The sequence below is a fragment of the Haematobia irritans genome, chromosome 3 (genome assembly GCF_050003625.1).
Source record: "Haematobia irritans isolate KBUSLIRL chromosome 3, ASM5000362v1, whole genome shotgun sequence".
Classification (NCBI taxonomy): domain Eukaryota; kingdom Metazoa; phylum Arthropoda; class Insecta; order Diptera; family Muscidae; genus Haematobia; species Haematobia irritans.
The window spans coordinates 94,994,156-95,012,928 of record NC_134399.1 but is presented as its reverse complement, the minus strand read 5'-3'; the positions used below and the strand labels follow the sequence as shown (position 1 = coordinate 95,012,928).

Here is an 18,773-nt window from a genome sequence, read left to right as displayed (position 1 = left end):
ATTTCCTTGTGCCCCTCCAGCTCTCAACGTAAAAAACGAATCAAATCTTCTCTATTTACCGAGTGTTCAGTGGCAATTAAGGGTTTTAGAATAGAGATGTGTATGTGATATGAAATTGTCAAGAAGCTAGATAGTACGTGAGTGCAGGTGGATATCAATCGCCTGAATGCTTTCGATTGCGCTTGCTCCTCATGGGAAATGGATCAATCCCAGGACCGGCACAAGGCTAGTCTTTGGTATATATGGACCTGTCCCAGTTCTGGGGAAAAATGAAAGGAACCGGTCACACACAAAAAATAAATTTCTGATTCAATCACGAAATTAATTGATCCATTTAAGTTTTCAATCACGAAAATGATAGTATCAATCACAGCTTTAATTGGACAAAAAAAAAAAAAAAATACTTGATTAAAAAATTAATTGGTTTCATTAGCAAGACTGAAATAAATAAATTAAAAAATTTCAATTACTTGTTTAATTTATTCAATTAAAAATTTAATTGATGTTGACGGCAAAACTCAATTATTTTTTTAATTAAAAACGTAACTATTTTCGTTTACTTCCTTAACCAACTAACCCCTAATGAACTTGCTATATATTCCATATGGCAGTTAAGAACATAGCTGCAAAAAATTTTTCAGTTAAGGTGGGTATTAAGTTCGAGTTTAGCCGCTAAAATTGTCATTTTTCCACGATTACATTTCTTTAATAATCCATTTTAAGGAATACAAACTTTGTGAAAATTTGCTTTGGGCTACTCCCCCCATCAAGTTGTAATAAAATTTGCAACAAATATGTATAATTTTATGCCTTTTTTACTGATTTAGTTTTCACTTTAGCGGCTAAACTCGAACTTAATACTCACTTTTAAAGTTAACCAGAGAGAAGATATTTCCATTTTTCTTTCTGCTAACTGACAGTAGCTCCGTTAGGCCTACATGAAAATGCCCGTTAGTGTTTTTAATTTGACTAAAAATTTATTGTTTGAAATAAATTTTTAATTACAACTTAAAAAATTTTCCATTGCTTTTTTTTTAACTGACTTACTGCCTGTTCAAGAAACACAAAATCGACTCGAGACGAATCGTTCGTCTAGATTGAAACTAAAATCCGAAACAATTGGGATTTCACAGACTCTGGTTTTCGAGATATCAATATGTGATTTTTGACGAATCGTTCGTCTCGAAGTGAACGAAAATTCCACGAACAGGCAGTTAGTCTTCCGAGTTTGATTAAAAAGTTAATTGTATCAATTAAGTTTTTAATTAAAAAATTTTAATCATTGACTTAATTAACTAAATATTTCTATATTGATTAAAAAGTTAATTGTATCAATTGAAACAATTTTCAACTTCAATCAAATTTTTTGGTGATATTTTTTCTGTGCACTTTAACTTGGATTTGTCCTTCACAGATTAAATTTATCTTTAAGGCCATGACTTGGACTAATTCCAAAATACCAGCCCTAAAATACCAGCGGCTAAACTCGAACTTAATACTCACCTTTAAAGTTAACCAGAGAGAAGATATTTCCATTTTTCTTTCTGCTAACTGACAGTAGCTCCGTTAGGCCTACATGAAAATGCCCGTTAGTGTTTTTAATTTGACTAAAAATTTATTGTTTGAAATAAATTTTTAATTACAACTTAAAAAATTTTCCATTGCTTTTTTTTTAACTGACTTACTGCCTGTTCAAGAAACACAAAATCGACTCGAGACGAATCGTTCGTCTAGATTGAAACTAAAATCCGAAACAATTGGGATTTCACAGACTCTGGTTTTCGAGATATCAATATGTGATTTTTGACGAATCGTTCGTCTCGAAGTGAACGAAAATTCCACGAACAGGCAGTTAGTCTTCCGAGTTTGATTAAAAAGTTAATTGTATCAATTAATTTTTTAATTAAAAAATTTTAATCATTGACTTAATTAACTGAATATTTCTATATTGATTAAAAAGTTAATTGTATCAATTGAAACAATTTTCAACTTCAATCAAATTTTTTGGTGATATTTTTTCTGTGCACTTTAACTTGGATTTGTCCTTCACAGATTAAATTTATCTTTAAGGCCATGACTTGGACTAATTCCAAAATACCAGCCCCGTAACAATTTAGTAGGACCAGTCATGTCGCCGGAAGCACCCGCATAAGCCAGTTTTGGAAAATATCTTCAACACCTGTTTAAGATGTGATTTTTTAGGCATAGCCCATTTGGACCAGGGATGATATACAACATTCCCAAAATTGTATTGAATCAGCTTCCAAAAAGTACTTTTTTAAGCCAAAATGTAAACTGGACTGAATAGTCTAAGTGAGCCTGAATCTTAATCGGGCTGCCACTTTAACCTAAGCCAAAATGTTTTTTTTTTGTATTTGCACACAAAAAAAATCTGATTCAATCACGAAATTAATTGTTCCAATTAATTTTTGAATTGAAATGTCTTCAATCACGAAAATGATCAGTCACAGTTTTAATTGGGCATAGAAAAAATGCTTGATTAAAAACTTTATTGATTTCATTAGCAAATTTCAATTAATGTTTTAATTGATTCAATTAAAAATTTAATTGAAGTTGATTGCAAAACTCAATTAATTTTTTAATTAAAAAGGTAACTATTTTCAATAACTTTCTGAATTGGCTTAAAGTTTTTATTTGGATTAACAATTGATTGTTTGAAATACATTTTTAATTAAAAATGTCCATCACTTTTTTAACTGACTTAATCTTCCGAATTTGATTAAAAAGTTAATTGTATCAATTAATTTAATTAAAAATTTTAAAATGTTCAATCATTGACTTAATGTTTCTATCTTGATTAAAAAGTTAATTATATCAATTAATTTATTAATTGAAAAAATTTTCAACTTCAATTAACTTTTTAATTGGAAATATTTTAATGATATTTTTTTCTGTGTGGGGAAGGTCTTTTTTAGTTTTTGTTATGACAAAATGGCAAGCGGCATGCTATGCCATGCTTTTATTGAGGTATTTCCAGAAATAGTGATGTATTCAAGTGAACCAATGTGTCTCTGGAGCGTAATGTTGTATTAAAATTTGAGTAATACCAAATTTGCTAACGGTTGGAACCAAAGTCTTATGGATACCTTGAAAACGAAAATTATATGGACCTAGGGGCATTCAAAGCTAGGCCGACTCAGCTGATGATGATAATTCTCTGCATTTTTTATATTCTCTCCATAGACAATCATCCACCACAAGTTTTAGGAGTTCTCAAAAAATAGTTTCTATTTGATTTGAGAGAAATGTCACAATAACATACAATAATGTCACAATAATTTCATACTTGCAATTATGTATTGACGTTCATACTTGAATTTATGAATTGCAGGAATTGAAAAAATACCAAATTTGTCGCGGGGGTACTACGGTACTTAGTTTACTCAAACAGTATAAAAAACAAGTAAGTAAAGTCTAAATTCGGGCGGAGCCGACTATATTATACCCTTCACCACTATGTAGACAAACATTTGTGTTACCATCTCAACTACTTAAAATTTGCTGGGAGCTATATAACGCCCTGGAATGAAACACAATGTTAGTAAAAAAATATGGGAAATATGAAGCGAGAGAAATTTTAATGCAATTGTACAAAAGAGCATTTATGATTTATCAGGCGATACATATGTATTCGAGATATTGTTTAGATCTCGCCAAGATATGTGATCAAGAGTGGGTTGTGATATATTATTTGGCCAAGTCGGGCGGCTTGGAGCCTTATTTAAAACTCAACCGCTCTGTGGAAATTCTGGCATTAAGTGTGTAGGATATGACTAAGATATGGGGAAATCATCCCCATCAGAATTTTGTGTAAAGTGTGGGAATTTTGGCCATATTTGTATAAACCGGAAAAACGAATATATGGAGGCTTTATCTAAATCTGAACCAAATTAGATCAAACTTGAGACACTTAAATATCATATTAATTATATTCTCTGTGTAAACTATCCAGTCAATTGGAGGAAAATCCCATTGAAAATGGGTCTAAAATATGAAACAGTCTACCATATTTCCCCAACTATGGTGTACGTATATATGGGAGCTATATATAATCTGAACCGATTTTGACTAAATTTGACGTGCATAGTTAGAATAATAATTCTGTAATCTCTGCAAAATTTCAGGTAAATGGGAGTATATAACTTTGGCACCCGTGGCCATATGAGTGAAAATCGGGCGAAAGAAATGTATAAGAGCTAACAGGTTGGCTGATAAGTCCCCGGTCTGACACATAGATGGCGTCGCTAGTATTAAATGCATATTATTTTTATATAGTAACAGGTTGGCTGATAAGTCCCTAGTCTGACACATAGATGGAGTCGCTAGTATTAAATACATATTATTTTTATATAGTACCAACCTTCAAATGATTCGTGTCAAAATTTGACGTCTGTAAGTCAATTAGTTTGTGAGATAGCGCGTCTTTTGTGAAGCAACTTTTGTTATTGTGAAAAAAATGGAAAAAAAAGGAATTTCGTGTTTTGATAAAATACTGTTTTCTGAAGGGAAAAAATACGGTGGAAGCAAAAACTTGGCTTGATAATGAGTTTCCGGACTCTGCCCCAGGGAAATCAACAATAATTGATTGGTATGCAAAATTCAAGCACGGAGGACGGTGAACGCAGTGGACGCCCGAAAGAGGTGGTTACCGACGAAAACATCAAAATGATTTTGAATGACCGTAAAATGAAGTTGATCGAGATAGCAGAGGCCTTAATGATATCAAAGGAACGTGTTGGTCATATCATTCATCAATATTTGGATATGCGGAAGCTCTGTGCAAAATGGGTGCCGCGCGAGCTCACATTTGACCAAAAACAACAACGTGTTGATGATTCTGAGCGGTGTTTGCAGCTGTTAACTCGTAATACACCCGAGTTTTTCCGTCGATATGTGACAATGGATGAAACATGGCTACATCACTACACTCCCGAGTGCAATCGACAGTCGGCTGAGTGGACAGCGACCGGTGAACCGTCTCCGAAGCGTGGAAAGACTCAAAAGTCCGCTGGCAAAGTAATGGCCTCTGTTTTTTGGGATGCGCATGGAATAATTTTTATAGATTATCTTGAGAAGAGAAAAACCATAAATAGTGACTATTATATGGCGTTATTGGAGCGTTTGAAGGTCGAAATCGCGGCAAAACGGTCCCATATGAAGAAGAAACAAGTGTTGTTCCACCCAGGGATCCGGAGCGGAGCGGAGCGTGGAGCGGAGCGTGGAGCGGAGCGTGGAGCGGAGCGTGGAGCGGAGCGGAACAAGCCCTTTTTTTGCCGGAGCGGGAGCGGAGCGGGAGCGGAGCGGGAGCGGCATTTCTAAAATCCGGAGCGGAGCGGTTTCCAAATGAAAAACCGCTCCGCTCCGAATAAAATATCACTTGAATGAAATGTGTAACTTTGAAATTACACTGTGTAGGTAATTTCAAATATAGCTAGTACTTAGCGTAGTGTGAGTAAACGTTTAAAATGTACGATATGTATTTTTGTAATTGTTTTCAAAAACGGCAAATGTCAAAATATATCTCTAGTATGAGTTGTAAAAGTAACAACAGTACTTTCGATCAATTTCATCCCGTATTACTACAAAGATGTTTGTAATGAACGTCAAATAAATGCAATTAAATGATCTTATTTATATTTAATTTTTTAGTTTTCTACACTGAAAAAAATATTGTCGTGAAGTCAAAGATTTCATGTCCTTAGAATAAGAATGCAAATTTTGCTTAACATGGAAGACGCATTTCTCTAAACTTTTGAATGAAGTTGTAATGTCCTTATAATTAAGTGATTTTACTTAAAAATGTGTATCATAACATGAAAGATAAAATTTTTGAGGTAAGGTCAACGTGACTTTAATAATTAAGAAACATTCTTTTTTTCAGTGTAAGGACATTCATATTTGCTTTACTATTGTACTATATCCTAGCATTCTCTTATTTCTGATATTGGTTCTCGAAAATTTAATTAAAATTATGGATAGTTTCAATTTTTGTTGAAAAATGTGCGCATATAATTTTTAATTTTTTTCTCACATTGACTTGATTTGTATTATTGCATGTTATCTACTTTTTTGAGGACGAACATTTCTTAAAAACGCTATTCGAAAATGTATTTTTGCAATAAAAGGGAAAAATTAGGTAACACTAGATCTGAGTAAGAAAATTCGTAGGTATACCACGGACTGATTTCGATGGAGGTTGTTGCAAACATAAACATACACACACACATTACAAATATAACAAAACCTCTTCTCTACGTCTGTTGCAAAAAAAAAACTTTCGGAGAGTAGTTACTTCTACTCTGTGTATAGACTTTCAATTCCAATCAGCGTTGCCGCTTTGGTCCGATCGGACCAAATTTGGTCCAAAAAATGTCTAATTTTTAAATTTGGTCCGATGGTCGGACCAAACAGCATTTGGTCCATTTTCATAAATTTGGTTTCTATCACATATTAAATAGTAGATGGTGCACCGCAAAGAATATTGTCGGGAGGCCAAATATTTCACATGCGTAAAATATGAATACTAATTTTGCTTAGAACACACAAAAAAAAAATTTTCTGATTCAATCACGAAATTAATTGATCCAATTAATTTTTTAATTGAAATGTCTTCAATCACAGAAATGATAGTATCAATTAAAAAATTAATTGCAGGTCAATTAAAAAGTTTGTTGATCCAATTAAAAAATTAATTGATACCATTATTTTTGTGATTGATTTTTGTTTCAATTAAAATATGTGTTGAATCAATTAAATTTTTAATTGAACATTTTTTAAAACTCAATTAAAATTTTAATTGGAAAAATTTTCCTAAAATTTTTTTGTGTGAATAGAAAACGTATTTCTCTGAAATAAAGTTTTTTCCTTGTCTAAAAGTCTCTAAACTTTTCAATGAAGTCTGTTTGTCCTTATAGCTAAGTGATTCGACATAAAAATGTGTATCCTAACATGAATGAAAATTTCGTTTTAATGAAGTCAAAATGGATTTAATATTTCTGAAAAAATCTTCAAAATTAATAAAATGTTTCAACACATTGTTTTAAAGTCATTATACCCTAAACCACATAGTGGTTAGGGTATAATAAGTTTGATCTGCCAAAAAAATGTGCCTACCAAAAATATTGATTTTAGTCCCAATAAAGTATATACCGATCGACTCAGAATCACCTCCTGAGTCGATCTCGGCTTGGTGTCCGTCCGTCCGCCTGTCCATGTATTTGTTGTTCACAGGATTCCGGTCGCAATTATTAACCGATTTTGATGAAGTTTGGTACAGGGAGTTTTTTGGCACAAGGACGAACGCTATTGAATTTGGAATAAATCGGATCAAATTTAGATATAGCTCCCATATATATGTATTGCTCGATTTCGACAAATGGGGTCACATTGCACTTTTTTACTAACCGATCGTCGTCAAATTTAGCACAAAATAATCTTTTGTATCACCCTTTAAGTCTGAAAATGTCATCGAAATCGGTTCAGATTTAGATATAGGTCCCATATATATGTATCGCCCGATTTTGCCAAATTATGTCATAAAACCCTTATTTATCAACCGATCTTACTCAAAGTTGGCTAAATGTAATCTTCTATAGCACTAACTATATGTGCAAAAAATCATCGAAATCGGTTCAGATTTAGCTATAGCTCCCATATATGTACCACCCGATTTTTCTAAATAAAACAAGTAAGGAAAGTCTAAAGTCGGGCGGGGCCGACTATATTATACCCTGTACCACTTTGTAGATCTAAATTTTCGATACCATATCACATCTGTCAAATGTGTTGGGGGCTATATATAAAGGTTTGTCCCAAATATATACATTTAAATATCACTCGATCTGGGCAGAATTTGATAGACTTCTACAAAATCTATAGACTCAAAATTTAAGTCGGCTAATGCAATAGGGTGGAACACAATGTTAGTAAAAAAATATGGGAAACATTTAAATCTGAAGCAATTTTAAGGAAACTTCGCAAACGTTTATTAATGATTTATCGCTCGATATATATGTATTAGAAGTTTAGGAAAATTAGAGTCATTTTTACAACTTTTCGACTAAGCAGTGGCGATTTTACAAGGAAAATGTTGGTATTTTGACCATATTTGTCGAAATCAGAAAAACATATATATGAGAGCTGTATCTACATCTGAACCGATTTAAACCAAATTTAGCACGCAGAGCTACAATGCTAATTCTACTCCATGTGCAAAATTTCAACTAAATCGGAGTTAAAAATTGGCCTCTGTGGTCATATGAGTGTAAATCGGGCGAAAGCTATATATGGGAGAAATATCTAAATCTGAACCGGTTTCAACCAAATTTGACAGGCATAGCTACAATGCTAATTCTACTCCCTGTGGAAAATTTCAACTAAATCGGAGTTAAAAATTGGCTTCTGTGGTCATATGAGTGTTAATCGGCCGAAAGCTATATGTGCGAGCTATATCTAAATCTGAACCGATTTCAATAAAATTTGGCATACTTGACTACACTACTAATTGTACCCCTAGTGCAAAATTTCAACCTAATTGGGATAAAACTCTAGCTTCTGGGACCGTATTAGTCCATATCGGGCGAAAGATATATATTGGAGCTATATCTAAATCTGAACCGATTTCAATAAAATTTGGCACACTTGACTAATTGTTCTTCTTCTGCAAAATTTTAAGCAATTTAGGGTAAAACTCTGGCTTCTGGGGCCATATAAGTCCATATCGGGCGAAATATATATATGGGAGCTATATCTAAATCTGAACCGATTTCTTCCAAAATCAATAGGGTTCTATTCTGAGCCAAAGCACATACTTGTGTCAAATTTGAAGTCGATTGGACTAAAACTGCGACCTAGACTTTGATTACAAAAATGTGTTCACGGACAGACGGACATCACTATATCGACTCAAGAGCCCACCCTGAGCATTTTTGCCAAAGACACCATGTGTCTATCTCGTCTCCTTCTGGGTGTTGCAAACATATGCACTAACTTATAATACCCTGTTCCACAGTGTGGAGCAGGGTATAATAAAACTCAATTGAACAAATAATACAGTATTTGTACTATAATTTTCTCGAAGAGGAGCGGAGCGGAGCGTGGAGCGGAGCGATTTTTTTTCTCGGAGCGGAGCGTGGAGCGGAGCGGTTTTTTTTCTCCGGAGCGGGAGCGGAGCGAAAAAAATGGACCGCTCCGGATCCCTGGTTCCACCAAGACAACGCACCGTGCCACAAGTCATTGAGAACGATGGCAAAAATTCATGAATTGTGCTTCGAATTGCTTCCCCACCCACCGTATTCTCCAGATCTGGCTCCCAGCGACTTGTTCTCAGACCTCAAAGGGATGCTCGCAGGGAAAAAATTTGGCTGCAATGAAGAGGTGATCGCCGAAACTGAGTCCTGTTTTGAGGCAAAAGCGGAGGAGCACTACCAAAATGGTATCAAAAAATTGGAAGGTCGTTATAATCGTTGTATCGCTCTTGAAGGGAACTATGTTGAATAATAAAAACGAATTTTGACAAAAAAAATGTGTTTTTCTTTGTTAGACCGGGGACTTATCAGCCAACCTGTTATATCTAAATCTGAACCGATTTCAAATTTGGCACACATAACGACAACGTTAAACGTACCTCTCGTGCAAAATTTTAAGCGAGTCAGGGCAAAACTCTGGCTTTTGATGTCATATAAGTCCAAATCGGATGAAAGATATATATAGGAGCTATATCTAAATCTGAACCGATTTCAATCAAATTTACCAAGCATTGGAAATTCTACTCTGTGCAAAATTTCACGAAAATCGGTAGTAAACTTTGGCCTCCGTTGCCATATGAGTCTAAATAGACGAAAGATATATATGGTAGCTATATCTAAATCTGAGCCGATTTGGCTGATATTTTGCAAGTTTTTCGAGACTCATAAAATATTCGGATGGAATTTGAAGAACATCGGTTGATAAACACGCCAATTATGACCAGATCGGGGATACATATATATAACAGTTATATCTAAATCTGAACCGTTTTTTTCCAAAATCAATAGCGAATGTTTTTGTTCCACAAAACGACCCTATGCCAAATTTGAGGACGATCGGACTTAAACTGCGACCTGTACTTTGCGCACAAAAATATATGAACAGACGGACGGAGAGACAAACAGACATCGCTAAATCGACTCAGAATTTAATTCTAAGACGATCGGTATATTAAACGATGGGTCTCAGACTTTTCCTTCTTGGCATTACATACAAATGCACAAACTTGCCCTGTACCACAGTAGTGGTGAAGGGTATAAATACAAAAGTAGCAACTTTATCAACCCTGATTTGGACCCATATGCAATTATATCTAATTGTGTAGTTCCGTCAGTGGCATTTCGCACCATTTTCCCGTAGGGAGGCCTCTATCACATATATTGAATAAAAGTAAGTCGTTGGAGTAGGAATTTTTCATCTACATACAAATATCAGATTTTCCATCGTGAGCGTGAGTGAAATGTAGCTCATGTGCACATCACTAATTTGGTCATGCTACCTTAGCAGTTGCATTGGCGTTGTCGTTAGTGTTTCTTATAACGACGTTTATTTGTTCTACACACATTTGTAAAAGTCGTAACGACTATTATTATAACCCAGTGTTCTAGTTTGTAGGTCAGATAAAATATACACCCGAAAAAATTTGCCCATATGCACTTATTTCCAATATTATTGAAATTGTTCATAACATGTTTCATGTTTTTTTTTTTCATTGTCAAACATCTTCAGTTTGGTTTATAATTTAACTTTGAATTTTATTATCAAAACGCGTGCTCTGTTAACCCTTTGACTACCGATGTCCACTTTGGAGGACATTCGAAAACGTCACCAAATTCTATTTCCCCACTTAGTTTCGATTTATTTCTCGGTGTTATTTTAAAGTAGAGGCATTAATCTAAATAAGCTATAAATATTTTCCATATTGGTGAGTACTAAAATGCATTTTTATAAACTTATTTAACAATAAAAGAAGAAAAAATATTGAGACCATTTTTCTACTGTATGCCTCTAGCAAATGGACATTCATACAAAAACTATAGATGATCGTTTTTCGGGTTCTATTTTGTACTTTTTGTCACACTTTGAAAGATATTATAGGCCAAAAAGCGTTTATTTTCATAAGGACTTTTGAACACAATTTAAGAATCAAGTTTTCAAAAGGAACTCTTGAAGCTCTTGAAGTAATTGAGTTAGGACCTTAAAATTACAATTTTTGTTCTACATGCTGTTAGTACAAGTAAACACTGAAGAAAAATTAAAGTTTATAACACTGGGTTAAGAAACCCAGCAAAAAAGTGGAAGTTGTTCCACAAACATTTCATTTTAAGAGCATCACAGGATCCACCATCAGTTTTTTTTTTTCACTTCCGATGAAGTTCTTTTGGACCAATCTTAGAAAATACGCTATTTGGCGGTTTAAAGTAAAAATTAAAATTATGGGCAATGAAGTGTCGCAAAAAAATAGAAAATCTACAAAAAAGAAATAAACAGAACCCATAAAAATGAAGTAAAAAGGTCACCCACGCGGAGATTTGAACCTGTTCCTGTTGTCTTTTTCACTTCAATGGAAGTTCTTCGGAGAAGGTTTTGAATTATTACGAGAATTTTATACGAAAAGATGATGCACAGTGGTGTGAAAAAATGGTTAAATTTGGGAAGAATAATTCTCGTATGTAAATTTCATAAGAAATTAACATAAAAGAACCAAATTAAATCATCTCACCCGGCCAGATCTCGCTAAGAACTATGGAAATGTGTAGTGGCCAACACTGAAACATATATGTATAGTCAGGCTTGCGAGATGGGTATCTGGCATTTTCTTTTCAGTAACTTAATAAAATCAATTCCCTTAATCTTCCTGTAAGCTCGAATAAATATTGTAATAATTTCTAATTAAAAATTTACCTCTGGTGAGATTTGAGCCTGTGTTCTTTATTGTTTCATTCATACTAATAAAGAACATCTCGAGAAGTAGTTACACCGTTATGCCTTGGTGTCATAATACGATCATATCACAAACATTTGAATTGATGTTTCGATGCATCGTCTTCATTGGCGTTTGTGGCTGAGGCGTTCTGATATGGTGTCAACAGACCCAGGTTCAACCCCGGCGGGTGAGAAAGTTATTCAAATCGTAAAAATTGCAAATATTGATGTTTACTAAATACACTGGTCGGTTACGGTAGAACGCATCAGTTCTGTGTTAACTGTAGTGGTAGGATAGGTTAGGTGGCAGCCCGATGTATCAGGCTCACTTAGACTATTCAGTCCATTGTGATACCACATTGGTGAACTGTAGTGGTAGCGCCACATGGTTTCAACAGGATGGTTTCACCACACACACTATATCGTACGATTTAACGCCTTTATGCTACTTCTTGTGGCACTGTTTGGTATTGATTCCAAGCCAAAGATGCCCCTTTTTTAAAATAAAGGCATTTTTTAGGGACCCATCTCGCTTTAAGTCTAGGCTCAATAAAATTAAAATTAAGATACAGATCCCATTTGTCGAATTTTCATTCTCTTTTCGCTGTGTATTAATACAGCTATTCACGTCCAAACAAATGCCAATTTTAAAATCCAAATCATAACGGAAAAAATGCTTTCTATTTCAAATCGATGATTTGAGTTTAACAAAGGAAAAGAGATATGCTTGCAAATTTGTTTAGGCAGTAGCCGACTATCAAACCTTTTTACGGAAGGTTCAAGTGTAGTTCACTTTGGGTTGAGTAAATTACCCGAATTTATTCTGATAATTGGTTGAGAGTTTTGCTGCAAGTAGTGGATGCTGATGATGTGGTAATTCCGAAACAGCTGTACATCCAACCATCTTGCAGTCTATAGGGATTTGCCCAAATAAATTTGACAAGCATACTTTTCCTCTGTTGGATAAGCTCCACTTGTAGTTTAGTCAATCCATGGTTTTAAGCTGAAATCAAAAACAACAATAATGATTGAAGAGAAACCAACAAAAACAAACAAAACGAATGAAGATAGAGGAAGCACGCTCAAAAACAAACCCAGCCAACTACATTCAAATCGATGATTTGAGTTTGGCAAAGGAAAAGAGATATGCATGCAAATTTGTTTAGGCAGTAGCCGACTATCAAACCTTTTTTCCGAAGGTTCAAGTGTAGTTCACTTTGGCTTGAGTGAATTACCCGAATTTATTCTGATAATTGGTTGAGAGTTTTGCTGCAAGTAGAGGATGCTGATGAGGAATATGGTAATTCCGAAACAGCTGTACATCCAACCATCTTGCAGTCTATAGGGCTTTGCTCAAATAAATTTGACAAGCATACTTTTCCTCTGTTGGTAAAGCTACACTTGTAGTTTAGTCAATCCATGGTTTTATGCTGAAATCAAAAACAACAATAATAAAAACAAAAACTTTAAACCAAAGATGCTAAATTCTCAAAATAAGTCTTTTCGTATATTTGAAGCGTTTTTGTCTTAAAACTAAAGATTCAATATTTCATTTAATTTAAGGACGATTTCTTTAAATCAAAGAAAGAAAATTTGCCTTAGTTCAAAGACATGCGACTTTAACAGAGGAACGCAAAATTCCAAAATTTGTTTCCAAACTTTAATAACAAGCAAATATTATAATCTTTATTTTAATTAAAATTTCATTATTGTAAAGAAATTTGTCATTAATATTTTGTAAATTGCGCATCCTAAAATTTAGGTGACGTAATCTTTAATATGACGTAAATATTTTTTCATTGTATATTGCTAATTTTTCACATATAGGTGGCGCTTAAACCAATATTCATTTATGGATTTATTATACCCACCACCATAGGATGGGGGGTATATTAACTTTGTCATTCCGTTTGTAACACATCGAAATATTGCTCTAAGACCCCATAAAGTATATATATTCTGGGTCGTGGTGAAATTCTGAGTCGATCTGAGCATGTCCGTCCGTCCGTCCGTCCGTCCGTCCGTCCGTCCGTCCGTCCGTCCGTCTGTTGAAATCACGCTAACTTCCGAACGAAACAAGCTATCGACTTGAAACTTGGCACAAGTAGTTGTTATTGATGTAGGTCGGATGGTATTGCAAATGGGCCATATCGGTCCACTTTTACGTATAGCCCCCATATAAACGGACCCCAAAATTTGGCTTGCGAGGCCTCTAAGAGAAGCAAATTTCATCCGATCCGGCTGAAATTTGGTACATGCTGTAAGTATATGGTCTCTAACAACCATGCAAAAATTGGTCCACATCGGTCCATAATTATATATAGCCCCCATATAAACCGATCCCCCGATTTGGCTTGCGAGGCCCCTAAGAGAAGCAAATTTCATCCGATCCGGCTGAAATTTGGTACATGCTGTAAGTATATGGTCTCTAACAACCATGCAAAAATTGGTCCACATCGGTCCATAATTATATATAGCCCCCATATAAACCGATCCCCCGATTTGGCTTGCGAGGCCCCTAAGAGAAGCAAATTTCATCCGATCCGGCTGAAATTTGGTACATGGTGTGAGTATATGGTCTCTAACAACCATGCAAAAATTGGTCCACATCGGTCCATAATTATATATAGCCCCCATATAAACCGATCCCCCGATTTGGCTTGCGAGGCCTCTAAGAGAAGCAAATTTCATCCGATCCGGCTGAAATTTGGTACATGGTGTTAGTATATGGTCTCGAACAACCGTGCAAAAATTGGTCCACATCGGTCCATAATTATATATAGCCCCCATATAAACCGATCACCAGATTTGACCTCCGGAACCTCTTGGAAGACCAAAATTCATCTGATTCAGTTGAAATTTGGTACGTGGTGTTAATATATGGCCTCAAACTCCCATGCAAAAATTGGTCGATATCGGTCCATAATTATATATAGGCCCCATATAAACCGATCCCCAGATTTGACCTCCAGAGCCCCTTGGAAGAGCAAAATACTTCCCATTCGGTTGAAATTTGGTACGTGATGTTAGTATATGGTATCCAACAACCATGCAGGAATAAGAAGTTTTAAGATACCACAACCCAAGTAATTCGATTGTGGATGACAGTCTTTCGTAGAAGTTTCTACGCAATCCATGGTGGTGGGTACATAAGATTCGGCCTGGCCGAACTTGCGGCCGTATATACTTGTTTTTCTTTACATTTATCTCGCATATTTGTCACTCATGAAATTCTTTTTTTTTCGAGAGTACACAATTTGATCTATGGTCTGTCTCATAACTCAAATGAAAGATTTTGAGTAGACTTACTTTCATTGGAATGCTCTTTCACTGCAGCACTTTGGTGCATTTTCACCGTGTGCAGTAGGTCGGTCTAGTGGCGTGTTAAAAGGTCCTTTATGTTCATTTTGTGGCTGATACAATTGGGGTTATTTTGTAGCAGCCCGTGAGCTATGTAATACAATGATAGGATTGAGTGTTCCAAGAGCATTGTTTGTTTTTTATTTTCTCGTTCTTTTCTCCGTGAACCATAATTAAACTTTTCCTGGTCGTTTTTTCGCCACTACACTTCACTAATGATAAACAAGCATAGAACGGTGACTTTTTGGAGTTTGACATGCGGTCTTGTCCGGTTTTGCTTCATTCATATAGAATTACCTTGGCTTTGTTAAAACGCACTCAAGCAATAAATGAATAAAGTGAAAACAAACTCACTAGCCGCTGCCAAATGTGTGTCTCCTGTGGGAGGCCTCGTATAATTTAACATGCAATTGGGGCATTAGTAGATATGAACTGATTTCCCTCCTAGGAGAGAATGAAGGATTTTAAGCCTTGCGAGTAAAATTTTTATTCCATTAGAATATGGTTTATTGGAAGTCAGAAAATAAGGACGAATGTTATTGGTGTGTGTGTTGTGGTAGTGTGGAATATCACTAATGCCACACCAACAACATTCGTTCTCATTTTTAGTGTCAAGATATTATCTATTGAACATTTGCGCGAATGTATATTTTATTGTTATTCTTCAGGAAAATGGATATATAATCTACAAAAATAGACTATTGCGTGCATAGTTTGGGACTATGTTCGGTTTTTCCACCAATATACCAACATTAAAAGTGCAAAAATATGTAATATGACGACGATTATATTTTTATCAATACTTTAAAAAACTTGAACGGAAATGTGTTAATAAAATAAAATTTTGAGAAAATGTTCTATAGAACAAAAATTTAGACAAAATATTCTATGGAAATAAAAGTTGGACAAAATTTTCTATAGAAATATAATTTTGACAAAATTTTCTATAGAAATATAATTTTGACAACATTTTTATAGAAATATAATTTTGACAAAATTTTGTATAGAAATATAATTTTGACAAAATTTTGTATAGAAATAAAATTTTGTCAAAATTTTCTATAGAAATAAAATTTTTTCAAAATTTTCTGTAGAAATAAAATTTTGACAAAATTTTCTATAGAAATGAAATTTTGACGAAATTTTCTATAGAAATAAAATTTCGACAAAATTGTCTATAGAAATAAAATTTCGACAAAATTTTCTATAGAAATAAAATTTCGACAAAATTTTCTATTGAAATAAAATTTTGAAAAAATTTTCTATAGAAATAAAATTTTGACAAAATTTTCTATAGAAATGCAATTTTGACAAATTTTTCTATAGAAATAAAATGTTGGCAAAATTATCTATAGAAGTAAAATTTTGACAAAATTTTCTATAGAAATACAGCTTTGACAAAATGTTCTATAGAAATAAAATTTTGACAAAATTTTCTATAGAAATGAAATTTTGACGAAATTTTCTATTGAAATAAAATTTTGACAAAATTTTCTATAGAAATGAAATTTTGACGAAATTTTCTATAGAAATAAAATTCTGACAAAAGTTTCTATAGAAATGAAATTTTGACAAAAGTTTCTATATAAATTAAATTTTGACAAAATTTTCTATAGAAATAAAATTTTGACAAAATTTTTTATAGAAAAAAATTTTGGTTATTTTGGTTAAGCTACTCTTGTAGTTTAGTCAACACAATGGTTTTAAAGCTGAGCAAAACAACAAATATGATTGAAGTAGAAACCACCAATAAAAAAAAACACGAATGAAATAAAATTTTCACAAAATTTTCTATAGAAATAAAATGTTGACAAAATTTTCTATAGAAATAAAATTTTGACAACATTTTCTTTAAAAATAAAATTATCTATAGAAGTAAAATGTTGACAAAAATTTCTATAGAAGTAAAATTTTGACGAAATTTTCTATAGAAATAAAATGTTGACAAAATTTTCTATAGAAATATAATTTTGACAAAATTTTCTACAGAAATAAAATTTTGACAAAATTTTCTACAGAAATAAAATTTTGACAAAATTTTCTATAGAAATAAAATTTTGACAAAATTTTCTATAGAAATAAAATTTTTACAAAATGTTCTATAGAAATAAAATGTTGACAAAATTTTCTATAGAAATAAAATTTTTACAAAATTTTCTATAGACATAAAATGTTTACAAAATTTCTATACAAATAAAATTTCGACAAAATTTTCGAGAGAAATAAAATGTTGACAAATTTTGATAAAATTTTCTATACTAAAAAATTTTGACAAAATTTACTATACAAATAAAATTTTGACAAATTTTTCGATGGAATAAAATGTTGACAAAATGTTCTATAGAAATAAAAATTTGACAAATTTTTCTATAGAAATAAAATTTCGACAAAATTTTCTATAGAAATAAAATTTAGACAAAATTGTCTATAGACATAAAATGTTGACAAAATTTTCTATATATATAAAATGTTTAACAAAATTTTCTATAGAAATAAAACTTTGACAACATTTTCTATAGAAATAAAATTTTGAGAAAATTTTCAAAAAAAAAAATTTTTTTGAGAAAATTTTCTATAGAAATAAAATTTTGCAAAATAAGATTTTTTATTAGGTAATTTTTTGGTTAGATTATTTTTGGCTCGAGTGGCAACCGTGAGTTGGAGGCCAATATTTCGATGTGTTACAAACGGAATGACAAAGTTAGTATACCACCATCCATCCTATGGTGGAGGGTATAAGCATTAACAGTTAGAGTTTACAAGTTTTCTAAATTTCTTTATTTAAATGAACTTCTAAATCAATACAAAGGATCCAGAAAAGTAGAACTTCCATGATATGACAAATTCATTGGAGATTATCCAAAATAGATGCTAAGATCTAAAAATTTAAGTCGTATAATCTTTCATATTAGGCAAACATTTGTTGTAAGTACGACTGTGGGTTATTAAAAAAAAAATACATTTAGCCAAAAGGATTAATATGTCATATTGACCGAAGCTTAGATATCTCCCATTGTGGTTAGAACGGGCATATAATTTATCACCAAAAAAAAGTCTATTAGTTTTGGCACACTATCAATACCATGTATTATACGGTCATCCTGTAAACAGACCGAGAATATAAAAAGCACACCTTAGGCCTATGATTTATCTCCCAAAAGGGTAAGGGTGGGATATGCGCCAATAATACCTATAATAAAATGGATTTTTTTTTTTTTGGCTAACAGTGTGGTTTGATGTTCCAACAATAAATGGAGGTTATAAAGTTGAAAAAGTTTTCCAAGTGAAAGTTGGTTGAGAGGAGGTAAGGAGGATATTATAATGGGAGCATCACAGAAGAAAAACTAAAGTCCTTAAAAAAAAGTACAATGAAGCACATACAGAAGTTTTCTTTAAAGTGTAACAATAGAAGAAGAAAAAAATCACTTTCGAAAAACATG

General features: G+C 33.1%; 1 protein-coding gene across 3 annotated transcripts in view; it reads right to left on the bottom strand.

Annotated features, from left to right (window-relative positions):
* Positions 1 to 18,773, bottom strand: part of LOC142229526 (NCK-interacting protein with SH3 domain) — a 78,452-nt gene that overhangs the window by 48,638 nt on the left and 11,041 nt on the right. The gene's annotated exons all lie outside the window — the stretch shown is intronic.